The sequence below is a fragment of the Pteropus medius genome, unplaced genomic scaffold (genome assembly GCF_902729225.1).
Source record: "Pteropus medius unplaced genomic scaffold, Ma_sr-lr_union100, whole genome shotgun sequence".
In the NCBI taxonomy this organism is placed as follows: Eukaryota; Metazoa; Chordata; class Mammalia; order Chiroptera; family Pteropodidae; genus Pteropus; species Pteropus medius.
This window is the reverse complement of record NW_024344241.1, coordinates 1,505,537-1,533,056: the sequence shown is the minus strand read 5'-3', so window position 1 is coordinate 1,533,056 and position 27,520 is coordinate 1,505,537. Positions and strand designations below refer to the sequence as shown.

General features: G+C 33.9%; 1 pseudogene; it reads left to right on the top strand.

Annotated features, from left to right (window-relative positions):
* LOC120607733 (heterogeneous nuclear ribonucleoprotein A1-like) overlaps positions 1 to 27,239 on the top strand; it is a 65,348-nt pseudogene extending 38,109 nt beyond the window's left edge.
* The last annotated feature ends 281 nt before the right edge of the window (positions 27,240 to 27,520 follow it).

Sequence of the window (27,520 nt, the reverse complement as noted above, 5' to 3'; positions counted from 1 at the left end):
TAGTTTAATTCATTCTTTCTAAATATAATACTTTATTAAAGATGTTTATTGCACATCTGATATTGTGCTAAGGGGTTGGAAAAAACTCGTGCATGTCACTACCATTGCTACCAAGACACACTTGGCACAGTACTTAGCATACAGTAAATGCTAAACAACATGTATTCTTTTATTCCACCTATGCCCCCACTTCTTCTCTCCACATTCACCAAGTATCTTCCTGTTTATTTAAATTTATTTTATTGGAGCCAAAGTAAGGCAAAATGTGGACAGTTTTTAAAAATAATTATACTATGTTCATAGAACTGTTTACTTTTTATCATTCTCTTCAGTTGTTACTTGCATGTATATATACTCTTATGTTGCAGTTTTATGTTGAAATCATTGTTGCCCTATACTCATGCATGCTAACTTTGCTTAATCATTTTAAAAACTTAATCAACAGAGAATAATGTAGAACATAAGGTAAAAATTAAATGAAGTTTCAAAACCTTGTGATATTGTTTCAATATTTTAGAGACCACGATTTTATATATTTCACTATGTTCATACATATATAATTTCATATAGGTTAAATACTGTCAGCATCCAGTTGATTGAGAAGGGATGCCCAGTTGGAAGAATGCAAAAAGGGCTGACATGAGAATGAAACGGCAGGCACCAACTTTATTGTGGGGAGCACGTTTCGGCTTCTGCTCTTCTGCTCTCCTTCTTGTGCTCCTGTTCTGCTTCCCAGGGGGCCTCATGGCTCCACATGCATCAGAGTACAATAGTGGCATTCAACCATACATATGTGATACAATAAGCTGAATTATGTTTACATATTTTAGGCACAGGCGCCCTACTATGCTAATGTAACATTCTAAATCCGGGCACTATTCCTAGCCTTGAGCCTGGATCACAGCCAGACCAGGGACCCACAAATACTGTTTAAAACATTCAAATATTTAAAAATCTTACTTGTAATATTTGAAAACATTGTAAATATAAAAATTTCAAGGAATCAAACCTCTACCGAGTTAAGTCAAAGGTCCTCCCATTCAGTTCTCACCCCAGTTTGATGTGGCTCCTTCTAAGTCTTTTTCAACATGAATACATATGTGAATATATACCTAAATATACAATTTTAACAAGATAACTGGGATTGCACTAAATTCATTTTTCTGTATCTCACTTAATATAACCTAATATCTTGAACATAGTAACACATCAATGCATCTATATTTACTTCATGCAATGTTCTCATTTTTAAAACTTTTTAGCTAAATAACACATATAAATATGTTTACAGCATCTACTACTATGATGCTTGAAAAGAAAAATGACATTTGATGACCCTGTTTCACTCTTAACTACTCCTTGGAAATTCTTTTGAACATTTCTTCTGCATTAAAATCTGGTTTTCAAAGTAACACTTCTATACCGCTATTGTTAGACTGCCTTAATTGAGACATTGTCTATTGATTTCTTATAACAAAAGAATGCAATTTATCCTACTCAAGACCCCTTCATCTTCTTCCACTTGCTTATCTGCTATATCTCAATCACAATTTTTGTGATTCTTAATTCACTAGTTATTGTTAACAGCATTATGACTATGTGCATATTGTCCCCAGTTAAGTAATATAGAGTACTACGATTACATTTTCTTTTATTTATACTGGCCTGGCAGTTAGTAGTATAGTAGTATCTTATTTTGTATTGTTTTCTTAGATTTCCTATGTATTTATTCTTAATTTATCTTTAGATTCTCTGAAAGAACTATCACATCCCTATGGATATGGTGAAGTTTTCTTTGGAAACATCCACCTATAAGCTTTCAAGATCTTTTTACTCTTGTGGCCTAAAAAAAAAAAATTAGTGACATGTTTTAGTTGGGTTCTTTTTTATTCACTAAGTGTTTCATGCCAGTAATATAAGTTTTTAGTTCTGAGAAATTTATGAGTTATTCTTTGAAGAAATTCTTCCATCTTATTTTTTTCATTTCCTGTAACTCATAGATTGATTCTTTCTCATACACTTTTTAATTTTCATATATGTTTGTTCTAACTTCTAAGAGAATTCTTCAATTTTATCTTCCAATACTTATTCTGAATTTTTAACTTCTCTTAATTTCTAAGAGCTCTTGTTTTATTATTTCTCTTGTTTAATAGTATCCTACTTTGTCTCAAAAATCTTCTTTGACTTTCTTACTTTTTTTTCTAGGTTATCAATTCTAGGGCTTTTTTGTTTGTTTGTTTGCTTCCTTTGCATGTGTGTGTGTGGTTTTCTTGTTTTCTTTTTGTTTTTTGTTTTCCCTTTATTTCTTAACGGTCTTATTTTCTCTGAGTTCCTTTCTTTAGCTCCTTTAATCTTTGTCTTTTATGTTGGAAGCTTTAAAAAATGTTTTATATATCTAGCTCCTGTTCATATTTAAAAATTATGCAGTGATACACTAACAGGAAGTTCTACGTGGATGAACATGTAGATTTGTTGACTGTGTGGAAACTCAGCCTTTGGGTTGAGGGAGTCCAAATGCCAGTCTATAGAAGGATTTTTTCTCTTGGACTGGGAAACTTTCCCAGAAAGAAACCCTCCAATTGCTTGCCTGTGAGACCAGAGTAAGAATAGTGTAAAGGAGAGAGTGTAATTTAGCTTGGCTGTCAGGGCTCTAAGTACCAGGCAAAGGGAAGGGGAGCGGGTAGGTTTCTTAGTTTAATATTCACTTTCACTCACTCTCTCCTTCCTTGCTACGTTACTGGTATGCTCAACTGTGTCTGATATCTGTGAGTCCAGAGCTTCTCTGGTTCAAAATATTTCCATAGCAAGATTACTTTCCTCTGTAGGGTGGCAGATATGTAGTTACTTGACTGAATCAGATAGCAGAGGGTATCTGGAGTGTAGTTACTATTTATATAGACTTAATACCAACCTCCCTTTCCTTATCCCCATCTTATGTCCTTGCTTTTATTATGTACCAGCTGTCTCCAATTTTTGAGATAATCTGGGTTTGTTTGGTAAAAACTAACTTGCTTCCTATTGAAGCCCTTAATAGAATGGAGGGTGCTTATACTTAAGTTTTTTTATCACACATCTTTCAACTTTTCATCTTCTTGAGTATTTTTGAAATTTTTTATCTGCTATCATGTTTTCTCCAATACTTTTTTACTTCGTGGTATTTTCCTATTTAATTCTTTAACCATCTGCGTGGAGAAAGATAGCCATAGTCAGGCTCCCTCCCGACACCCTTAGCAGCTAACTTCCTGGAGGAAGTGAGTCAGCACTTCTCCCCTTACATAACCATATGCCTGATACGCATGCGTGAGCTTCCATTATCTGGCAGTGTGCTCTACAGTTTAACCTGTGTATAAAAGGCGCCGCTGCCCTGCCTGGTGGACCGTGCTCTTGCTGGAAAATGCTGCCGCCCTGTTAGGCTGGCTGTGCCCTTGATGGAATAAAGAGCTACATCACAGTTGCCTACGGCTCCCTGCTTTTACTTTCAACTGCAAGCCTCATACCCCTTACCTTGGAATCTGGAATCTACATCAAGGCACCATCACTTTAATAAAATTTTGTGAGAGCAGAGATAGAGATCTGTGTTCAACTTGACATGATTAATCAAATGTCTCCATTCTACTTCTTTCTCAAAGGTTGATAACAGCTTGCTTCTCAAGTAATTATTTACCATGTCAATCGACCTTTCTGCAGTACTTGATATCACTTACTATTGACATTTGAGTTGCATGACTCAATTCTAGTTTCTCCTTGTCTATTTCTTCTTGGTCTCTTTTGTAGATTTCTCTTCAATTTCTGTAGCGTTTTCAAAGGCCCTCTTTAGAAGGGCCTTCCTTTTCACGTCTCACTTTATTTTTCTTACTTCTGAGGATTAAATTCGATAATATATAGGCCACTTATTGAGCTGTGTAGCTTAAAACAGGAGGTCAATAAACAGCCATGGGACTTATCTCACAAAATCTTTTATTTATCTTTATTATGATATTTATTGAATTAGATAGCAATTTCCTTGAGGTCAGGATTTCTGTTTAATTTACCTTTGTATGTTCAAAATCTAGAACCATGACCAACATATTTATATGTAAAGGTATACAAGTGTTTAATTAGTGTTCGTGGAAGAACGAAGGGAGGATCAGAAGAGCCAAAGAAGAAACTGATATTATTGGCGAAATTTATAACAACTATGCGACACTTAGAAGTAAACATAATGTATCTTTGTTTTGATAATAAAAGTGGTGAGAAAACAAAAACTCACATTTTGGGGCACCTGTTTCAGATACGGCAGAAAATATAACCAGAGTTTTTATAATGACTTACAAAGAAAAATTTGAAGTTTCATTCAGATTTAAGATTTCCATATTTGGTTTTGTATTTCTAGATTGTGTAGCACAATGTATGCCACAAACATCAACCCGCCCCACAGCCAACAACAACAACAACAACAACAACAACCACCACCACCACCACCTTACAATATAACTAAAACTTACCAGAAATAATACATCTGCCCTTATTTGAGCAACATGGCTGGACCTCTGGACACCTCAGACTGGTCATTGGATGTGGTTTCCTCCAAGGAAGGAGCATAACTTTAGGTAAAGCATCTCCCATTAGGGTCAGGTCCATTCCCAGAGGCGGATGGATATCTTGGTACTTGCAGCTAGCTCAGGGGTTGTCAGTGGTGTACTGCCGCACACGCCTCAGGAAAGATGACTCATGTTGTCTATCTGGAAACAAGCAGATCTTGGCGGAGTTCTCGTGGTCCTGGGGATTATTCTCATCTGGTGAAATTTCCTTTGTATCTCAGCCAAGTAGTATTTTAAGTCAAATGCATGTGGAAAAAAGTAATTATATAAGTAAAGATTATAATTTTAAAATTTCATTGGCAAGAAGATATCATCACAAAACAATACCTCCCTAATTTAGCAGAGTGGAGGAAGGACTGTAAAGTTTCTCTCTTGGCCTTGCCCACCTCCCATCTTCCCACACAACAAATCATAGAAATTACTCCTAGAGGGTAAGAGTGGCTAGGCCAGGCTCATCAGTATTGCGGACAGTAGTTATAGATTTCATGAAGGGACTCTACTATTAGATTATTAAAATGTCAACATAAGGCAAACGAATACATGACACATTTCACATATCATTTATATCTGCTTAAAACATTTGGGCATAATCGTTCTGAATATGCTTGCATTCTTTAGTTATTTCTTGTCCACACACCTATTCTTTTTGTGCCTCTTAAGTGCTAAACAAATATTTAATAACCTAATAAAGGTACCATTCATTGTGCTTCCTTCCTCCTTAGTGAGAATGGCCTGGATATCTCTGTCCAATTTGTGGAAGAAAACTTTTGGGAAATGGCAGTTTGCAATGTTTATTAAAGCAAATAAATCTGTGAAAGGAGATATTTACAAAAATCTTTAAAATTCCAGCAATGCGAGTTTATTACAAGGACCAGATCGTACTCACTCATCTCTCATGCTAACCAAATTGCTATAGCCACAGTGACAGTTTTCTCAGGATGACGTGGTGGGGCTTGGCTCAATGATTCTAGAACCATTGTGCAGAAAACATTTGGCAGCCTCAAGGGATGGTCTTAATGACCTTGGCCATTTCATTTTTACAATTTTTCAATCAAAATTATTCTTCATATGTATTATGCCTCGGGTGTTATTTTCCTTAGCACCATCAGGGTACTGAGGAGTTAACTTTAAGACAGATGGGTCCTGCTTTTTTTATGACTAATTTCTGAAAAGAAGTCTTAGACTAAACTAAACCCTGCTCTTTCAAATGGTTTCTTTAAAAATATTGAGAAACAGTTTTTACTTCTGCTTTTCTCCACACATGACTTTCTATGCAAAATTCACTGGTACTAAAGAGATGTCAGTGAGGAATGAGACCAAGGAAAGAGATATTTATACAATTTTCATAATTATTAATTTTTCAAATTTTTTAGATTGATAAAGAAGCTATGGGATCAAAGGTAGGCAGTGTGTTTTGTCACCTGTTCATCCACTGGCATATTCTATAATTCTAGAGTTGGGTCAGCAACACACACAACAGGTTGTCAGAGTTAGTATTCAACACTGATGTATACATCCATGTGGAATATTTACTGGAAGATCACATATATCTGAGGAAGGGGCTCTGAGTACTCTCTCCTGAGGAAGTCAACTTCATATCAGCAGAGGAAAGTGGATATAAGAAAAATGCCATGTGTGTGGAGAGCATTAAGAAAGGTCATATATTTCAAAAAAGAATATTGTTTACAAGGAGTGTTAATAGGTTTCAGGGGAAATGTTAATTTTTTTTTTCCTGGAAGAAATAGCTACTGTAAGTTTTTAATGGTTAATCATTCATTCTTGAATTTTTATATTAAGTATTTTATATTACTTTATTGACTTAACTTTTATGCTCTTCTTCATTTTGACAGTAAAGAATGACCAGGCAATACTCTTTGAAAATTGGAGACCATTTGCAGCTGCTCTCTGTTGAGGAAAGTGAATAATAGGGTGCCCTCAAGGAATTTCAAAGGTATCACTCAACAGAAACTTTTGTGTCTCAAGAAAGCTAGATCATTTTATCATGGTAGGCATACTGATATGTTTGCTTTAATAAAATGCCATATTTCTGCCTTTAATCTCTTGTCAACCAGCTATTAAAAAGCCCCAAAGTGCATGCGTGCCACACATGTAAACACTTGTGGTTTTGAGGTTACCACAGAACATACTAATAAAGCATGTAATTTGTGTTTTGTGCACAGACTGTAATAATTTATTGAGTGGTAGAAAGAAGCTAGAAAAGTATTTGCTCTAACTTTAGCCAACAAGTCAATTTAATTTTAGGGCTCTATGCAGAGGTGCATGTATACACATGTTCATACAATGAAATCATGTTTAAAAAGCATCAGAAAGCCTTCGTGATAAAAGCAGGGCAAATGTAAATTAATTTTACACACATAGAACACATTCTAGCAAGTATTCTAATGTTGTTCCTTTAAGCTAATCAGCTAGGAGGGTGTACTGCAAATTCTTCCAGAAGGAGTGTGTGTGCCTGTGTGTATCATAAACTGGCAATACATTGGCAGGCGTTAGATTAAGTTAATTCAAGTAAATGAAGACAAATCATGATGGCAATTAATTTTAAACTTTATGAACATTATCTCTATAGCCTCTGAAGGAAGAGGGCAGAGAACAGTTTTTTTTCCTTTTTTTTAAAAAAAATATAAAATAACGAAATGTGGACAGGTTGAGTCACTTCCACAGAAGAGTTTATTATCTGGCAACATCTTCTACCATGCTTATTTGAGTAGTTAGTTGACTTATCTATTTACAAAAGATTCTTGTAGGTAAGGATTGTATATTACTTATCTTCATAGTTCCACTCCTTCCCTCATGAGGTATCTTTTACACAACAAATAATCAATGCAGACCATTTGAATGAAAAGGTCTTGAGTCTATGGAAGACATGAGAAATTTACTGTGTACATGCCAATTTCTGGTAAATTTTTTGAAATTCTTTAGTTTTGGAATAAAACCACATTTTATTTACTCAGACAAACAAAAACATGTTCAGTTTAGAGAAAAATGTATGTTCCCAGAAAAAATGTGTGTTAGGATCTCTAAATGTGTTTATTCCGAAAAGATGCAAGACTTCTTCCCTGAAAAAAAATTCATCATTCTCTATGCTCTTTTTCTTAAAATGTATATACATATAATAGTTTTCAATGTGCAGACAGATGTTTTGTGGTTCAAAACATGATTATTTTGCAAATGGTTCTTCTTAAATTTAATAGTTGCGTTTTGGTCAACATTCCTTGAAACCGAACTTTTAGCTATGACGATGATAGAAAATAAAGTTGCGTATACTTTTTTATTTACTCTTTTTCTAAGTTTTTATTTTTTAATTACAGTTGACATTGCATATTATTTTATATTAGTTTCAGGTGAACAGCATAGTGATTAGACATTTATATGATTTATTAAGTGATCCTCCCGATTTGTCTAGTACCCACTTGGCACTATACATAGTTATTACAATATTATCGACTGTATTCCATATGCTGCACTTTACATCCCCGTACCTATTTTGTAACTACTGGTTCAAAACATTTTAAATTTGAGGATTAATTAAAATAAATCCTCTGTGCCACTTTTAAGCAATAACCCACTTCTTTTATACATTTACTTATCTAATCAACCAGTTCTGACTTACAACCAGGGACTGAAGAGCTTCCTGTGACTATTGGAAGACATAGAGGCATTTTGAAAATCTCTAATGAGACAACAAATAAGAAGCAATGTGTGCCTGAAGGCCCTTGTATTTGAAGTAGAACTGAAATTGAACCTAGGTATGCAAGGTGGATTAAAACCAGAAAAGAGTTTTCTACAAGAGACTAAGCCAGTTTTCCCATTTTATAAGAAAGGAATCATGAACGTAGTGGCCATTCTGTCATTTCTGTGTTGTGAAAGGCTCTGCTGTTTAATCATTTGCACATATAACGGGGACCTATAGAGAGAGGAGAGGAGAAGAGGAGTGTGGGGAAGGAAGTGCAGTGGAAAGAAAAAGAAAAAGAAAATAACTAAAAAACAATATCATCCAAATGTTTATCTTGTTCATGTTAGCTGGTAGTATTTTGTTCTGTGGTTATAGGGGGCTGAGGTCGATAAAAAGCTAGGAACAAATATTTTCAGATTGATAAAGTTGTAATTTAGAAGATTATTTAGAGATTGGCTCTTTAAGGAGCTAAATTAAAAGCAACTTTCATTGGGACTTTTTGCTTAACATCTTTTTTGGTTTTTATCTGTGGGTATCTAAACCCTATGTGGATGTCAAATCATCTTTCAGGCAGTGTCTTTTAACTGGACCAATTTCTTTTAACACACACGCGTGCGCGCACACACACACACACACACACACGGGGAGGAGGGGCGAGTAGACACAAAAGAACCAGAATCAAAACACAAACAAAGATAATTCCTCAGGTCATGTTTAAATCTGTAACTCAGTAAAGCTGCAAAGTTTCCTGCATATCAACCTTACTTCATTTTGTTTTAATGTGATAATTGAAACAACTATTGAAACATTTGAGATAAAGATGGGGCAATTTGAAGAATAATGACAAAAGAGAATCAATTTAGAACATCAGGTATAAGCTATATTTCAAATTAAAATTATTTAAAAATCAAGTCAGTATCTAATACTATTTTTTGGGCTTTCATATATATATATTTTTTTAACAAAAATGTCATACATAAAGGCTAAAATTCTATTTAAAGTGGTTAATTTAACATTATCCCATGATTGCAATAAAACCATAAGTGAAACCAAAACACAGCATTCACATCACAGGACACAATTCAAGTTGTAACTCACTAAATCTACTCATATCTACATAAATGTAAGACCTGTAAAAACAGATTTTTTCCTCATTAAAAATATGGAGTAAAGCTAATACCTTTAATTTTATTCCCACAGAGCATACATGTATTTCTTTACAATAAGGTCTAGAACTAACTGAAGAGTAAAAATCTAGAGTTAAGAGAAAGTATCACAAGTTCAGGTTCCAAAAGAGTTAGGTAATGTCATTGGTTTGTCAATATCTTGTAATCATTGACCCTTTATAAGAACTCATGAATTTGATATTTTAGGTTCATAATCATCCACGATTTAAGATTAAATAGATATCAAATATTTAGATATAGATTCAGACACATCTGATCTAGATTTTACTGAATGTGACCTCTGAAATAAAATTACTAGCTTTGAAAATCTTTGTTTTTGTTAAAATATTATCATTTACATTTGGTCAATTTTCCTTAGTGTTTACTTTTCATGTTTGAAATTACCATCGGCTCTGAATGAACATTTGAAAAATCATCCTATGGCCTGTCAATTTTGAGGCTAAACTGGTTCAAAATATTAATAAATTCAAGTGTTAGACCTACTAAATTCTGATATTTAAAAACTTCACTTATTCATTTATTCATTCACTTATTCATTTATTCCTCCATGTGACTTGCTTAGGATCTAAATAAATAATTGCTAAATGGAAAAATAAATGAGTATGAATGAAGTTTCATACCCCTGGAACATAACCGCTTATGTATGAAATCATCGCTAACTCTGAATAAACAAAACAATAATCAGTCTAGACTAGATGCTGGCAATTGTGTAGTAAACATGATAGATTAAATACCCTCATGGAAATTCCACTCTAATGATAAAATGTCATAAAAAATATGTATGCATTGCAAATTAAACTCCAAGGCAGTTGGGAAGATTTGTTTCTTTTTCTTTTTCTTTTTTAGATGCCGGTGGTTTCCTTTGCTCTTCACCAGGAACACGCAGCGGATACCTGCAAAATTAGTATTGGTGCAGGCACAGTTCCCACGGCGAGGTCTCCTGCTGGTACCCTGGCCCATACACTTGGTCATGCTGGCTTTGTTAGGGGTTATCTAAGCTATGATCTCAGAGTTCTACTTAGCATTAACTAGTTGAAACCATAGCAGAATACATTCATTAATTTTTTTTTCCAAAGTGTTCTTCTGGCTAGAAATGGCAACGACTTAGCACATGCCAATGGCTATCTGTGTACAAATATTTATATGAGGCATGTGTGTTTCCTCTCTTTGAGATTAGACTAAAGCTGACCATAAGGACAGGGGAGAAAACAGTCTTGCTCCTGTAACATCTATCATGGCTTCCTCTGCATTTTTTGATATTAGTAACAAGTACTCTGGCTGCTTCTTGAAATCACATTTTAAATTTTCTAGCAAGGATATTTGTGCCAAAAACTCCTAGGAATTTCACTGACTTGTATCACCAAGAGGAGAGACATTAAGTATAGTGTGGGCCCAGGATTCAGACGTGTGGGACAGACTCAAAGTAGGCTTATTTGAAGGCACTATTAGAGGGATTTTTGTTTGTTTGTTTTTTTAAGAAAACTCACCTTCAAGATAGGAGAAATAAAAGCACAGGAGTTGAAGCCAAGAAAAGTGCCTCATGGTCAGAAATGCTGATTCTGCGATCAGAGGAGGATTTGTCATTCACGTCATCCCCTGCGCCAATAGTGTGGAGTCATGCCTGAGTGTTAGGGAGGGAGCTATGAGAGAGAAAACAAAACAAAACCCCAGAGATAAATATTTCTGTTTTGTAGGAACAACTGCATGACTGTAAGGGTCTTGGAGTGGATGATCATGTGGTAAAAGCAGGATGTCCCCAGGTAGCAGAAAGCTCAGCTCATAAGTGACTCCTCAGAGGCGTTAGAGAACGCATCCTTGACTTGTAGGCATTAGCGGCTATGGGCAGATTGGCTTTGGAGAGTTTCAGGTCACACAAAGTTAGTGCAGGGAACTTCAGCAGCATCAACCCCGAGGAAAAAAGTCATTAAGAGGTATAAACCTCCAGGTAAAAAAATATCACAGGATGTAATGTACAGCATAGGGAAAGTAGTATATATTATTGTAATAACTTTGTATGGGGATAGATTTATCGTGGTGATCACATCGTAAGGAATATAAATGTTGAATCACTATGTTTTACACCTGAAACTAATATAATATTGTATACCAACTATACTTCAATAAAACAAACAAAAAACACAATAATCAGGTAGGAAGCTGGAACAGAATATTGAGAATAGCCAGGATGTGAGCATTGACAATGCCCTGAAAATGCTCTAAGTGCTTTACCGGTATTAACTCTGTAATCCTTAAAAGAACTCTGTGAGTTAGGTCTTTTTATTATTCCCATTTTATAGACAAGAAAGTGGAGGCACAGAGAAGTTCAGTAACTTGCCCAATGTCACACAGCCTAAATGGCAGAGCCACTATTTTAATCTGGGTAGAAGAGGAAAATCAATGATTTTTCTAGGATCTGAGAAACATTTAACGTGCATAGGAAGATGGGATTTTGCTTTGAAGGTGCTAGCAGGGGGTACTGAAATAGCCTGGAAGAATGTGAAACTTACTTTTTTAGTCCTAGGTTAATATGGCCTGACAACACTGCTCTGGACCAATGGAGCAGCAAATACCTTTCCCATACTCACTCATTTTGGGAGATGCACTCAGTGACAAGAGAAAAGGACAAGAGAGGAACATGTCTGAAATGCCCATCATGCATAAGTGAGGCACTGGCCCAAGTGTGTTACTTCTCATGCAGAGTTAACCATAGCACTGTCATGGAGCATTCTATTTCTATTTTATAGTTTAGAAAACAGTCTTAGAGAAACTAAACAAATTTCTCAAAGTCGCACAGCTACAAAGTTACAGAATTAAGATTCAAAGGCAGGTCTGACAAATCCAAAGGCTACACTCTTTTCAGAATAGTCAATTGCTCCTCCCCAGGAAAGATATACACCAGAAAAGAAAAAAAAAAAGTGACCATAAATCACCTTTTGTGTTAAAAAAGTGAAATCTATAGCAAATACTTGATCATTAAATTGATAATTCATTTGAATTAAACATTCCTCAGAACAAACCATTGAGATTCTATTCATTTATTTACAATCACAAGGAAAGAAAATCATACTCAGTATTGCAGGGATTCAGTTATTAACACGAGATTTTGACTAAATGCATCTGTGCTGCCTTTGATTAGGACAAAGGCAAAGCTAAATGTGCTAACTTGCCCAAATGCTTGAGAAGCACTTAAAAACAAGACTGTAACTACTTTGTACAAGTTGGTAGACTTCATCAGAACCCCTGATGCACAAAGCCTACTATCACGTTCATTAATGCAGTGATTTCCCTAAATGTTTATATTAATGCAATGGTCTGCTTCTGCTATAAAATGTTTCCCTATTTCTTCTCCCTTAGCCCCGACACCATGTTAAACATCAGATATGATAATGCAGAGAACAGTCCTTGATTTTAATGTGTTATATTCTGAAAATTGCTTGGAAATCGAATTCATTGAATCAGAAGATAATTATTATAAAGATGGTTAACTTTGAAGTTAGTCCACTTAACCTATCTGGAGATTAAGATTGTGTATCAGAGGCAGTATGAGGGAGTGGAGAGAAGATAAGTTTGGTGTCATGAGAATAGGGTTGTGAATCTTTCAGTAAAAGAACAGCACTCCTTCTCAATAAGTTATGTTTCATAAACTTAATTTGTTAATAATAGCAATACCAGCAACCATATTCCAGCTCTTCCTATGTGCTGGACCTGGTTATTGGTATTTTATGCATTTATTAATCTTTACGATTCTCTAAGGTAACTATTATAATTGGTCCCATTTTATCAAAGAGAAACATCAGACACACAGATATTAAGTAATTTGTCCAAGGTCACACAGCTAGTAAATGGAGCCAGAATTTGTAAAATAGGAAAAGTTGTATCTACAGTTCTGAGATTCAGTTTAAATATATATATTAAAGCACTTGGCAAACTCTTAAGGGTGATACAAATTATTGTTTTTTAAGTTCTGAGTCAAAAAGCCATGGAGACTAAGATAGAGGAAGAAGATTTTTTTTCCTTTTTGATGAACACAGGAGCAGCATGGAGCTCATCTTGGGAAATCCCACTTTGCCACGTTAACATTTCATCTTCAGTCCTCTGAGAGTCTCATGTCCCTCCTCATCTTCCTCCTATGCTTATAAAGTTTACAGCCGAAGGCCTACTTGAATTTCTAGGGTGATGGAAAGGGAGAAATAGAGTTCATGTTTTTCTATTTCTCTGACATCAGTGAGAGAAAAGGACACAAAGTGCTAGAACTGTGGCTGATTCTCGGAGTTTTTGCTGGGTGGTTCTAACGATTATCGCCTTGCTGTGTCCTGTGCACGGCTTCAGGAAGTGGACTCCGATGTGCAAAGAGGTGGTTGTTGGGTTGTTTTTTATATGAATCTTTTCCGGTTTTTTGTGTTTTTTTTGGAAGTCAAATATGAAGACTGATTTAGAGAATATTATGAATAAAATTGCTCTTATCACAGTTTTAACCAATACTAGGTTATTCTAAAATTTGACACCAAGAGACTTACAAAGCTATACTCTGAACTTCATAGATTTATTATATTAAGGAAGACATAATCCTCTTCCTAAACAAGTTCAATAAACATTCGATATAATATTTAGATATTTTAAACATTATCTCATTTCGCTTTATCCTTTACTGAAATCAAGATAATTCTGTTGGTTAGTTCCAGTTCAATGTGTTAGAGTAATTACCATTAAGTGTGAATAGTGCTTTAAGATTGTATTTAATATTTATTTTTTTGGATAACCTCAATTGATGAAAACAAAATACTCAAATAATTTTTCTCTTTAGGTGATACCAATGAGACCTTTTGTGTGTGTGAAAACGCATGTTTCTTACAAACCACCTTCTCTAATCTTTCCTGACAGAAAAACAGCTTGCTGTAAGACTTCTGTGGTCTTTTTCTTGAAGTGACTGATAAACCTTTGAATACCTCAATCCAGTTTCTTTTAAACACCATATTAAGTTTTCAAAAGAAAGTTGACACAGATAAGGTAGGAAACATGGATCTAGGAATGATTTCTCCCCCATTTTCTATTTTTTTTAATTAAATCTTTATTTTATTACCCAAGAATGATCAGAGAGCAAAAGACAAAAAATCAAGTTGAAGTAAAACAGAAAATTTCCTTCATCGTAAAAGTAGTGAAAAATCAAAGCTTTTGAAAATCCTTAAATATCAATTAATATGTTTAAATAAATTCTGTTAATAAAATGAGTATGATAATTGGCACTGACAGGTGACTCAGACACACCTGAAAATTTGTGAAGATCTATGGGCACACCATAAGTTTATTGGCCTATGGTGAATTTTTGAAGAATGAAGCTTTTTAAAGGATAAATAGACATTTGAAAACCAATATTTGTTTGGCTAAGTGAAATTTCTCGGGGATCTGTTACTAGAAGCCAAAGAGAAATGATGACTTGGAATAACATAATCTTGTCAACTGGTCGATATCAGACAGAGGAGGGTACTGGGCAATTGGTTGCCCTGAGGTAGATGCTCTTAACACATTGCAATAGCCTTAAGTGAAAGGAACAAACAAGCTTATGAAACATCTATCTTTTGGTGTGCCCATCTTCTGGATGGTGTGCCCATCAAGAAGACTATCTGAATTAAGTCCTGGGGGTATGATGGGTTTAGTGTCCAATGTTGAAAATTTTTGAAAGACAGCGAATGGTAATGTAGTAACATTCTCAAGATAAAGCAGCAATGCCTAAATCTTCATGGGTAAATTTTGGCCCGCCAATATCCTACACATTTGCCTATATATTGCTAAACACACATCTAGTATGGCATGAAAACTTTATAACAGGTTTCTACAAACATAAATGTGTTTTTTTTTTTTCCCAATAGAATTTTAAGGCTACTCTTTTTCTATTCCATTTCTATGAAGACGAAAAGGTAGATTCTCCTCTTTCACCAGGGAGGCTTTTGGGTTTATAAATAATTGTCACAGCCACGTGTGTTTGATTTGTTGCTCAGGCCATGGCAGCATTCTGCATGACCTTTGGTGTTCAAGGTTTAAGTGAGACTATTATATTTCAAGTACAATTCTTTTTTTTCTTCTCCTCCCCCTATTTTTAATCTCAGATTATACCATAAAGGTAACTGGCTACCAAAATGAAAAACTGTCATCATGGCCACGCTACTCTGAACAAGCCCGATCCCGTCTGATCTCAGAAGCTAAGCAGGGTGGGGCCTGGTTAGTACTTGGGTGGGAGACCACCTAGAAGGACCAAGTGCTGTAGGCATAAAAAATAAAAAAAATAAGGGATTGTAAACTGACAAGTTCCTTGCAATCTGTGAAGTCAATCAAGGGTTGCTTTGCCTAAAAAAAAAAAAAAAATGAAAAAGAAAAAGAAATTTAAAAAAAAAGAAAAAAAAAGAAATGGAAGATTGTCCAAAGTTCTATGGAGTGTATAATCTGGAAAAGGAGGATAAGATCTTTTCAGTCTCAGCAGAGCAAGACCAGAGGGCAATGTGTGGTTTGTTTTATGCTAACCAGAGTGCTCTCCCTTCATTTCACACCAGAATCAGTCCTATTAAATGAGGACACAGTGAAGATGAGAGCAGAGAAACTGTCTTTTTTAGTTATTAATGTGAGCAAGCCTATTTTGCTTAACTACGAAAACATGATGATGCTAGAAATCTGATAAACTCTCAAGAGATTAAAAATCAGGGTGTGAACATGTCTATTTCTTCTGATACTTCCAATTCCATTGGAGAAACATGGACACGATGTAGATAAGTTCACCTGGAAATGCTTCCAGGCAAATTCAGTCCTTTTCTTAGTTCTCTCCAAACACCAGGATCATTTTATAGCCATGGATTATTTGTGCAATACTTTTCCTCCATAAGTTAGTTAATAAAAGTAAAGCCTCTGGAGAAACTACACTTACATCTTGCTTCCATATTGATCCATTTGATATCTTTCCCCTTCCTTTTTTGGGGAACTTAATCTAGTATATGATGTTTTTGTCTGTGACAGCATGACTAAAATGAATCTCAATTTGCTAGGAGAGGCAGAAAGAGTCTAGAGACGTGTCCTTATCCCATCTCTGCCAAAGATTAATTATGTGATTTAGAAGAGGCATCAAGTATTCTACCACCATTTCTCTATTTGCAAGAAGGACCATTCTTGTGGCTAAATTCTTAGGAAAGAGGATAATGTGTTACATATAGATGAGGAAATACACTCAGCTGTAAAAACAACTCACTTATTCCCACAAAGGCTACTTATATTTCCTATTTCTCTGCTCAATTTATTCATCTTTTGACAAATGTTTTTTTGTATTCCAATTATGCATCAAGCCCTGTGCTGGGTATTGGAGATAAGGTGTTCCATTTATCATAGAATTTATATTTTTTCAAAAAAAGATAGACAAATAAATGGAGCAAATAATGAAATTTAGGTGCCTTTGTAGGTACCCTACAGAGTACTTTAGGAGCATATGGAAGTCCTGTCTGATCCAGTTAAGAGAGTCTCGGGAAGGTCTGGAAAAGTGCATTTAGACAGAAACCTAAAAGATAAATGAGAGTTAGTGAAAAGGCAATGAAAAGTCTTATATATGAGGGTACTGGTTATGCAAAAGTGTAGGGTGGAAGAATATGTTCGAGGAAACACAACTTAAAAGAAATATAAAAAACATGAATAATAAAGCATAAAAGGAAGAATGGTAAGAGATGAGGCTGTAGAGAGTCTGATTTGCCATGACAATGAGAAGGCTTTGAAAGACTGAACTGAAAGTGCTTAATTAGGTCTAAGGTTTAGAATGATACCTGAGGCAGCAATGTGGAGAATAAGGGAGGCAGGTATCTTTAGGGCGCTTAATAAACATTTGTTAGTTCAAAGTACCCTTAAAAGCCTGAAGAAATAAAAATCTTAATATCTCTACACAAGAGTTATTGGAAATAGATTCTTAGTCTAAATTTCTATCATCTTTTTCAGAGGAGTGTATTATAGAAGCATTTTTTATTTTTTTCATGACATCGATAAGAAAAGATGCTCAAATGCGAAGCACACCTCCATGGGCATATTTCAGTCAATTAATTAATTTGTTAGATTTTTTGTAATTGTCACTTTCATTATTATTATCATCATTATAGCATAGATAGTTCCATAGATGGGAGATGTATATGATAAAATTTACATATTTATATTTGTATCAAGACTCTGTAGCTGAGAATTTCGGTTTTAGAATCCCACGTCTTTCATAATTGGGTTTTAGAATCCCATGTCTTTCATAACTTCTAGTTATCTTGCCTTCTTTGTAAGCCAAATTTCTACTGCCTTATATGTACCACACATATTCCCTAGTTTCAGTATACAATATACTGCTGATTCATTAAGTATCTGTTGCAATCTATCTTCCTTATTTGGCTTTCTTTAAGTTCTGGCCCTAATCATTTCATACTATTTCAGTTGTTTGGACAATTCTGGTTCCTGGGAGGGCAGCTCAGTGTCTCATTCTCATTCATCCTCAATAAATGAGAAAATAAAAAACTAAAAATTGGAATAATGACTTGAGGAACATGGCCTTTCCTTCTTGCCTTTATTCTATTTTTTCTGTATTAGCCTTAGTTTGTGTTTTCTAACATCCTTTTATCCAGAGACAGAAATGGAGAAAATGTAGTGGAGAAAATGTAGAAATAATACGTGACAATTTACAAATAATAGTAATAGGGAAGATTTAAATGAAATAGGACATAGTCTTCACAAAAAATTCATTTTCTCTGAACTTTTACCGAACTCATCATAAATGAATTTAGTTGTTAACAATACAAATATTTATTTAGAAAACACATTTTAAAATTTTATTTAAAAAGATAAGCTCATTTATTTTAGGCTTTGTATGTGCTTCAACAACAACAAAATTGTAACATAAAGCCATGCGAAGTGGAAATTATAATCTTGTTTTTTATTATTTCATTTACTTTATTAGCCTACATAACTACATATATTAACATATAAGTGAATAACTCTACTATCTATCTATCATCATCTATCTATCTACCTATCTATCATTTATCGATCTATATCATCTATCATCTATCTATCCATCATCATCTATCACATTATGTACACATGACTTATTAAATCCTGAAATTTTTAAAAGTTAGAAGAGTTTCTTATACTGCAAAGGCTTAATTTAGCAATGTATAAAATAAATGACTGGGAGCTTTAAAAAAAAGAATGCTTTTAAGGCATTTAAAATATTTTTTAATATTTTTAAATTTAAATAATTAAAAATACGTAAAATATAGTTAATATAACCATTTTACACTTATAGAGTCTTGGTTTAGTAGGAAACATCAAGATTAGTTAGTACAACATTATCAGATGAATGAGTACTCTCTATACCTTTCATAATAAGAGGCCATTCCATTTTTCTCTATATTTCTAGTGATGGGAAACCTTGAAACCCAGACACATTTTTAGGCGAAATAAATTTTAAATAGTTCTTCTTTACAATCAGCTAATGTTCTTTTTGAAATATTCACCTATTTGGTTTTCATCCAAGTGTCTCAGTCAATGAAAATGTTTGTTCCACCTACCAATGCTTCAGACATTTAGAAATGGCTCTTATATTTCCACTCTTTTTCCATCTCCTATTAAACATCCTCAAAAGTTTCAACTGTTACTCAGAATTTTGTTGGTCAAAGACCTGTTGAATCTAGACACGCAGACCTGAACACAGTGCCCCAGGGTAGTCAGAATGGAGTGGAGTCATCTTCTTTGCTCTTGAAATAACAACACAACAACAACAAAAAGTTTTTGTCATCTTTTACGACTAGTTTGCAAAAAAACCGATATCCATTGTATTCACAAATGTCCTTACACTTGTGATTTTGTGGTTTTTCATTCAATTTTTGACTAACTAAGATTTGCATTAATAAAAGTATATAATAAGAAAACACAGAGAAATAAAAAGGAAATCAGAGATAATATTAGATTTTTGTCTTGGAAATGAAAACAAAACATTGCTCAGTTTAAAGAGCTTCTCATGGGAAGTTTGTTCTTTTAGGTTATTAGATGGAAAATAGGAACATTATAAGAATTTCATAATTATTTTTCTCTACATTTTTGCTATTTCACCTGTGAATATTTTTATTACTATTTTAATTTAATTTATAAGAGATTCAGCAATTCTTTTCATTTTCTCTTTTTGTCAACCACAATTAAATTCATGTCTAAAATCAACATGTATTCTTAAAACTCTGAGTTGTATTTCTAACCCAGCACACTTGCCTTACTAACTTTAAATGTAGTGACTTTATTGCTGTTCTTAAACTCACACCTGCATATTCCATTCTTCTTTTCCATATTCCAAAATGTCTTTTCCATTTTTTCTTCCTTCTTTTTCCAAGCATTCTTTCACTTTCAGGATTTATCAACCTCTTGTTTAATTCTTTCCAATTATATCTGTAAATTAGATATAACACATATCTAATTTAATGGAGCAAGAACACTATCTTATCTGATCACTGAGAATGTAATATCCTACTCTCCTGTGGTGTATTTGCTTTTTACATGGGAGAAGAAAGTAAAGAGGTATTAAATGGGAGAGGATATTTATAATAGGTAGATATCTTAATGATAAAAAAAAATTAAGTGTACAAAAGATGTTTATATGCATTGGATAAACTAGTAAAAAACTGGTTTATTAAGTTGTACAGCCTTACATATTTCGGGGGCTTTTTACATAGCATGTAGAAAAATAACTATAGACAAACTTTTGCTAATTAAAAAGAAATAGAAAACAAGACCTATAATATCTCTTAGATAAAAAAAATCACTGAGACACTATTCTTTTACAAATGTACTTAACCAAGACATTTCTATTTTGTCATGTGTTTTATAGTTCCACTAAGTTTTTGATAGACTATGCTGTTAATTGCCAATGCAATTGCTCCCAGGCCAAAGAAACTTCATATTAATTTCATGATTTTAAAAAAGACCTCCCATTTCTTTTACATTTTCAATCCCTCTTTTCCATGCTTCTAAGAGAAAGAATAGTTTATTCTTTTTACTCACTTATTGGACATAGGGGTGATGTAGTTTTATATTTGTTATTGTTAAATCAGAAAACTAATAAAATTTATTTACTCTAAGCTTAAGAAGTTATTAGAGGAGTATAAATATTATCTACTTATACTCCAAAAACATTAAAAATATATGAATTACAGGTTAATATCATACACCTCTGATATGATATACGCAGAAGGGCACATCAATTAATCAATTCTGTGGCATTCTTGCCAAAACGTATAACCTTAATGTGATCATAAGAAAACATTAGATAAACCTTAACTGAGGGACATGTGACCAGCACTTACCCTACAAAATAGAAGATCTATACTCTTTAAAACACTATGTTAAAATTAAATAATAAAAGGAAAGATCGAGAAACTGTCAGAGATTAGAGAAGGCTAAGGAGACATGACAAATAAATGCATTATGGGAACTTGGAACAGAAAAGTGACAATAGTGGAAAAAGTGGTAAAATCTGAATAAAGACTGTAGTTTAGTGAATAGAATCTTGCCAATTTTAATTTTTTAGTTTTGATAGTGTTTTTATGATTATGCAGTATGTTGACATCAGGAAAAGGTAGATGAAAAGTAAATGAGAACTCTCTATACTACTTTTGCAACATTTCTATAAGTCTAAATTTACTTTAAAATAAAAATTTAGAGAATGGTCTTATACTTAACGCTTTTCAGAGGCATGCTCTCTTTATTTAAGGTGTATGTTTATTTGATATTACAGGTAGTGGTGTAGAACCTTAACTTAGATATGAAAAGGGACTTACAATCATGCATTTTGATGTCCTTATTTTATACATGTGGAAATTGTAGAGCCAGGGAAATTTGTGACTGAGATTAGACCAGCACGCAGGGACCCTGATTCACAGCATAGGTTCTTCCCACACCATTGTGACTCCAGACTGAGTAGGGCTATTAGCAGAATTTATGATTTAATTACTTAGATTTTTTTTTAATTACAAAGAATAACTTAAATAATTTAACCTACTGTGCATATATGATCTTCTCAGAGCCTAGTTTTAGTTTCTGTTTTTGATTTTTTCATAAAAATATTCACTGGCCTTGAGTTACCAAATGAAATTTAAAACTAGTGACATACAAAGATATTAATCAAAAGCAAATATTACTTTATTTATTAGTGGGCTCTGGTGGCCTATAATCAAAATACAATATGTTGAATAAAATAGATTGTTTTTTTGATTTTATTGATTGTTTCTTTGAATTTTATGGATCATTACTTTCAACACATGTTTATTTACATATTTTTTTCTTATAAAGTGAAAATAAAACAAAGTAGTTTTTCAATGTTTTCATAATTTTTACTTGGGTCATACTGAGGCAAATGTGGTTTGATTATTTCTTTGGATATGTGAATGTGTATGTGTTTGTGTTTTTTTTTTTTCAAATTGAAAAGATATATTAGTCTCTTTTATAGAAATATAAGCAAAAATTAAAACAATCCTAGATGTTTCTAAAGTAGATCTGAGCCAAATAGCAAGAGTACCTGATTCGTAGCAATTGAATACTATATTTAAATAGTTTTCTATGAACTTTAAAATTTAGTGTCTCGTTAACTGTCATGAATCTAGGGTCTTCAATTGAAGTAAAGAAAAGGCAGTGTTTATTTATTATTTATAGCCATTAACACAATGCAATGTCATAATTCCTCTTCTTGAGCCTTACTTATTATTTTTGCTGAAATATTATTAAACATGGGAAAAGAAATCTATAAATGAGTTTGACAGTTTTTTCCTATACAAAGAAGATTGGACATGTAATACTGACTGCTGGTCTGTGCTGTCACCCCATGGTTGCTGCCTAACATGGAATAACTGGAGGTGCTTTTCTGTAGAAACTGAGAGGAAAGGAGTCTCACCACAGAATGTAGTTGAAGAGAAGGTTTTGCTTAAAAAAAAAAAGATCAAAAGATGATCAATAAAATTGATAAGCCGCTAGCCGAGCTAAGAAAGAGAGAAGACACAAATTACTAATATCAGAAATTGAGAGAAGATATCATCATGGATCCCATGGGCAATAAAAAGGAATACTATGAAAAACTCTATGATCATACATTTGATAATATAAGTAAAATGGACTAATTCTTTAAAAGACACAATCTGCCAAAACGCAAACAAGAAGAAATAGACAATAAATAGACCTATATCTATTAAAGAAATTAAATCAATAATTAATAGCCTTCCAGGCACAGACAAGTTCATGATGAATTCTACCAAACATATAAGGAAGAAATTATACCATTTTTTTATGATCTCTTTCAGAGTATAGAAACAGAGGAAAAACTTTCTAACTCATTTTGAGTCCAGTATTATCTTAATACTAAAAATCAGAAAAATATAATACAAGAAAACTTACAGACCAATATCTCTCATAAAAATAAAAGCAAAAATCTCAAAAAATATTAGCAATTGAATAAAACACTGTATAAAAATAATAATTATACATCTCAACCAAATGAGATTTACCTCAGGTATGCAAGACTGGTTTAACATTTGAAAATCAATTAATATAATCCATCACATCACCAGGCTAAAGAAGAAGAAAATCACATGATCTCATCAATAGATGCAGAAAAAGGATTTGACAAAATCCAATACCCATTCATGACAAAAAACTCTCAGCAAACTAGGAATAAAAGAGATCTTCTTTTATTTGATAAATAATATCTATTTTAAAAAATCTACAGCTAACTCTAACTTAATGATGAGAATCTATAAGCTTTCCAGCTATGATCTGAAAAGGCCATACATCTCCTCTCTAAGATCTTAAACAGAAGTGTAGAGGGCATAGTTCAATGGACTTGTGCAGTTCAAACCTGTATTATTCAAAGGTTAATTGGTGTTTTAGAATTTATGCGTAGGGCTGATTTAAGTTATACATGAATTTTCTATTGTGCAGATGGTCTACATCACTGTTGTTCAAGGGTCAACTATATGTGGAAAGGCAAAACAGAATGGCCAACACAATATTAAAGGAGACAAAAAAGTTGGAAGACTGATACTACCTAACTTCAATATTTTCCATGAAGCTACAGTAATTAAGACAATGTGGTACTAGTGAAAAAATAGAAAAAATAGATCAATGCAATAGCCTAGAAATGGATTCACATAAATATAGTTTAATGATTTTTTGATAAAAGAGCAATAGCAATCCAGTCAAGAAAAAATAGCCTTTTTTTTTTTTTTTAACAAATGGTGCAGGAACAACTGTATATCCATGTGCAAAAAAATATATTTATATACGGACTTTACATCCTTCATAAAATTTAACTAAAAATGGATAATAGGCTGAAATGCAAAATGCACAACTATAAAATACTGAGAAGATTACATAGAAAAAAATCTAAATGACCTTGAACATGATTCTAACTTCTTAGATGCAATATTAAAGCCACAGTCCCCAAAATCAATAATTAATGAGTTGGACCTCATTAAAATTAAAAATAAGAGAAAAACTTAGCCTTTTTAAGAAGGAAGAAGAAGAAGAAGAAGGAGGAAGAGGAGGAGGAGGAGGAGGAGGAGAGGGAGAAGGAAGAGGAGGAGGTATGGACACAAAAAATGCAGACCTTTAATAGAAAATGTAGGGCAAAGAATTATCACCAGTAACCATTTCAGGTAACAGTTCGTCAACAAGCAGGAGCACTTTGAAGATCTGAAGACTCTTGGCACAACTTTGGATGTACTCATGTTCCTCAGAAAAGACATATTGGTTTGAGTCAACTTAGAAGATTTATCTTATTGAACACTATGATGGACAACAGAATGTAAATTATTTTTTGGTCAGGATTCCCAGAATGGCACAAATCCAACTTGATATTCCAAATCTGAAAAAAAAAAAAGATTAAATCCCCATACCCATTACTCAGGAAGCAAGTAAAGGCATCTTAAAAACATAATTATTAACTAAACAAAGAAAGACCAGAGCAGTGCTCAAAGAATTCATGTTTAAAGTAGTGAATCATCCTCTAACTTCCACTTCTCAGAAAAGTTTTTGTATATGTAGGAGAAAGTCATTATTTAAATTATGGAACATTACATATCAAAGCTGTTTCTGTAAAGGATGTTTAGTTGCTTTAAAATATATTTTTTAAAAAATACAAGATTTAGGACCAAGATTTTAGGAGAAGCTGAAGGAAGGAAAAGAAAACAAATTTTCTCTCTATGAAGAAAGAGAAAGAAAAAAGAAATTTTCTTTGTATTTCCAAGTCTATTCTTTTTTTATCACAGAAAAAAAAGTAACCTTCTGTAATGATGCAAAAGCAAAATTTTCTATCAGGAGGTAACTGTATTGCATCTGTCTCTTTATCCTTTTTCTGTTTCCAATATGGGCCCCTTTACACAACAGGAGATATGCAAGTAAAGTGAAAATTCTATTGTGCCATTTATCTCTTTTAAAATTCCATAAATGTCTTCATGTCACATATTTTAAATTTTCAAGCATCCTAATATAATATATAAACCCCTGTCAAATATCTCTTTTCATCTCCCATCTCTATTTGCTTCAAACTTGATGCTTTAGCAATTCCAAATTTACTTGTTCTTTAAGACACCATGTTGTTTCAAACTGCTATCAACTGAATGTTTTTCCCCTTTCCCTGCATGCCATTCCTCCCTCAACACACACATATACATTTCCTTTTAATCGTGTTGCTTAGTACATTTGGACTGCTACAAGAGACTACTGCAGGCTGGGTGGCTCAGAAACAACAAAAATTTATTTCTCACTGTTCTGAAGCCTAGAAGTCCAAGATGAAGGCACTGGTAGATTTGGTGTCTGGTGAAAGCTTTCTGGTTCAAGATGGCCATCATCTTGCTGTGTCCTTACATGAAAGTGGGAGTGAGGGGGCTCTCTGGTGTCTCTTTTATAAAGGCACTAATTTCAATCTTGTGGGCTCCACTTTCATGACCTAATCATCTCCCAAAGGCCTCAACTCCTGATACCATCACACTGGGACATAGGATTTAATATGAATTCTGGGAGTACACAAGCATTCAGTCTATGGCACCTGGCTGACTTTTATTAGTACTTCACACCTCACAAGGCATCCCTGACCCTCTTGGGAGCACCAGTGTTCCCAAAATGTCTCTATCAAAGCCCTTACAATGAGGAACAAGAATTACTTATTGACTCATCTAACACTCTCCTTGATTGAAGGACCCTAAGAGAGCAAGGCCATATTACCCACACTTCTCAACAACTCAGGACTCAGGAAACACTCAATGAATAAAATTAAATTAATCTTTCCAGTTATAGTATTCTTTATTATTCTTTATCGACTTAAAAATCAGTCTGAAAAAAAAAAAATTTCTGCCAGTGGATGCTGCTGGGTAAGTATCCTTAATATCTCTTCTCCTGCAGTCGTCATGTCTAAGTCAGAATCTCTCAAAGAGCCCAAACAGCGGTGGAAGCTCCAGAGGCTTTGAGTTTATCACATATGCAACTGTGGAGGAAGTGGATGCAGCCATGAATGCAAGACCACACAAAGTAGATGAAAGAGTTGTGGAAACAAAGAGGCTGTCTCAAGAAAAGATTCTCAAAGATCTGGTGCCCACTTAACTGTGAAAAAGATTTTTGTTGGTGATATTAAAGAAGACACTGAAGAACATCACCTAAGAGCTGATTTTGAACAGTATGGGAAAATTCATATGATTAAAATCATGACTGATTGAGGCAGTAACAAGAAAAGAGGCTTTATGATTATAACATACTTACTTACTTACTTTATGTATGTATGTATGTATGTATGTATGTATGTATGAATGTATGTATTTATTTATTATAATGACATTAGATAACAAAATCCTGTAAATTTCAGATGTACAATTCAACAGCAAGGCATATATATATATTGCATTGTGTGTTCAACATCTATAGTTAGATTTCTTTCTGTGACCACATATTTGATACCCGTTTTATCCCATCTATCTCCTCCTTCTCCCATCCCACACTATCCTCTGGTAACCACTAGTCTATTGTCCATGTCCATGAGTCTCTGTTTGTTTGTTGCTTTTAGATTTATATCCCACAAAGAAGTGATATATGTGGTTTTCAATGTTTTCTGTGGCTTATTTCGCTTAACATAATTATCTCGAGGTCCATCCATGTTGGTGCAAATGGTAGTATTTCATCTCTTCTATAACTGAGTGATATTCCTTTGATGACCATGACTCTGTAGATAAGATTGTCATTCAGAAATACCACACCATTAATGGCCACGAATGTGAAGTAAGGAAAGCTCTATTTAAGCAAGAGATGGCCAGTGCTCCATTCTGTCAAAGAGGTCAAAGTGGTTCTGGAAACTTCAGTGGTGTTTATGAAGGCGGTTTTGGTGGGAATGACAACTTTGTGGAACAAACTTCTTCTGTGGTTGAGGTGGCTTTGGTGGCGGCCGTGGTGGTGAGGGATATGGTGGCAATGGGGATGGTTATAATGGATTTCATAATGATGGAAGCAATTTTGGAGGTGGCAAAAAGAAGCTACAATAGTTTTGTCAATTATAACAATAAATCTTCAAATTTCGGATTCATGAAAGGAGAAAACTTTGGAGGTAGACACTCTCGCCCCTACGGTGGTGGCGGCCGATACTTTGCCAAGCCACAAACCTAGATGGCTATGGCCATTCCAGCAGCATCAGTGGTAATGGCAGTGGCAGAAGGTTTTAATTACTTCCAGAAAACAAAGCTTAGCAGGAGAGGAGAGCCAGAGAAATGACAGGGAAGATACAGGTTATAACAGATTTGTGAACTCAGCCAAGCACAGTGGTTACAGGGTCTCGCTATTACAAAAAAGACGTGTTTTATACAATATTCATGTATATGGGTAAAACTCGAGGGCTGTATTTGTAACTAATTGTATAACAGCTTATTTTAGTTTGTTCTGTAGAAAGTGTAAAGCATTCCAACAAAGGTTTTTAATGTAGTTTTTTTTGTTTGTTTTTTTGTATCTATACTGTTGATTGCTAAATGTAAAGTCTTTTTTCTTTT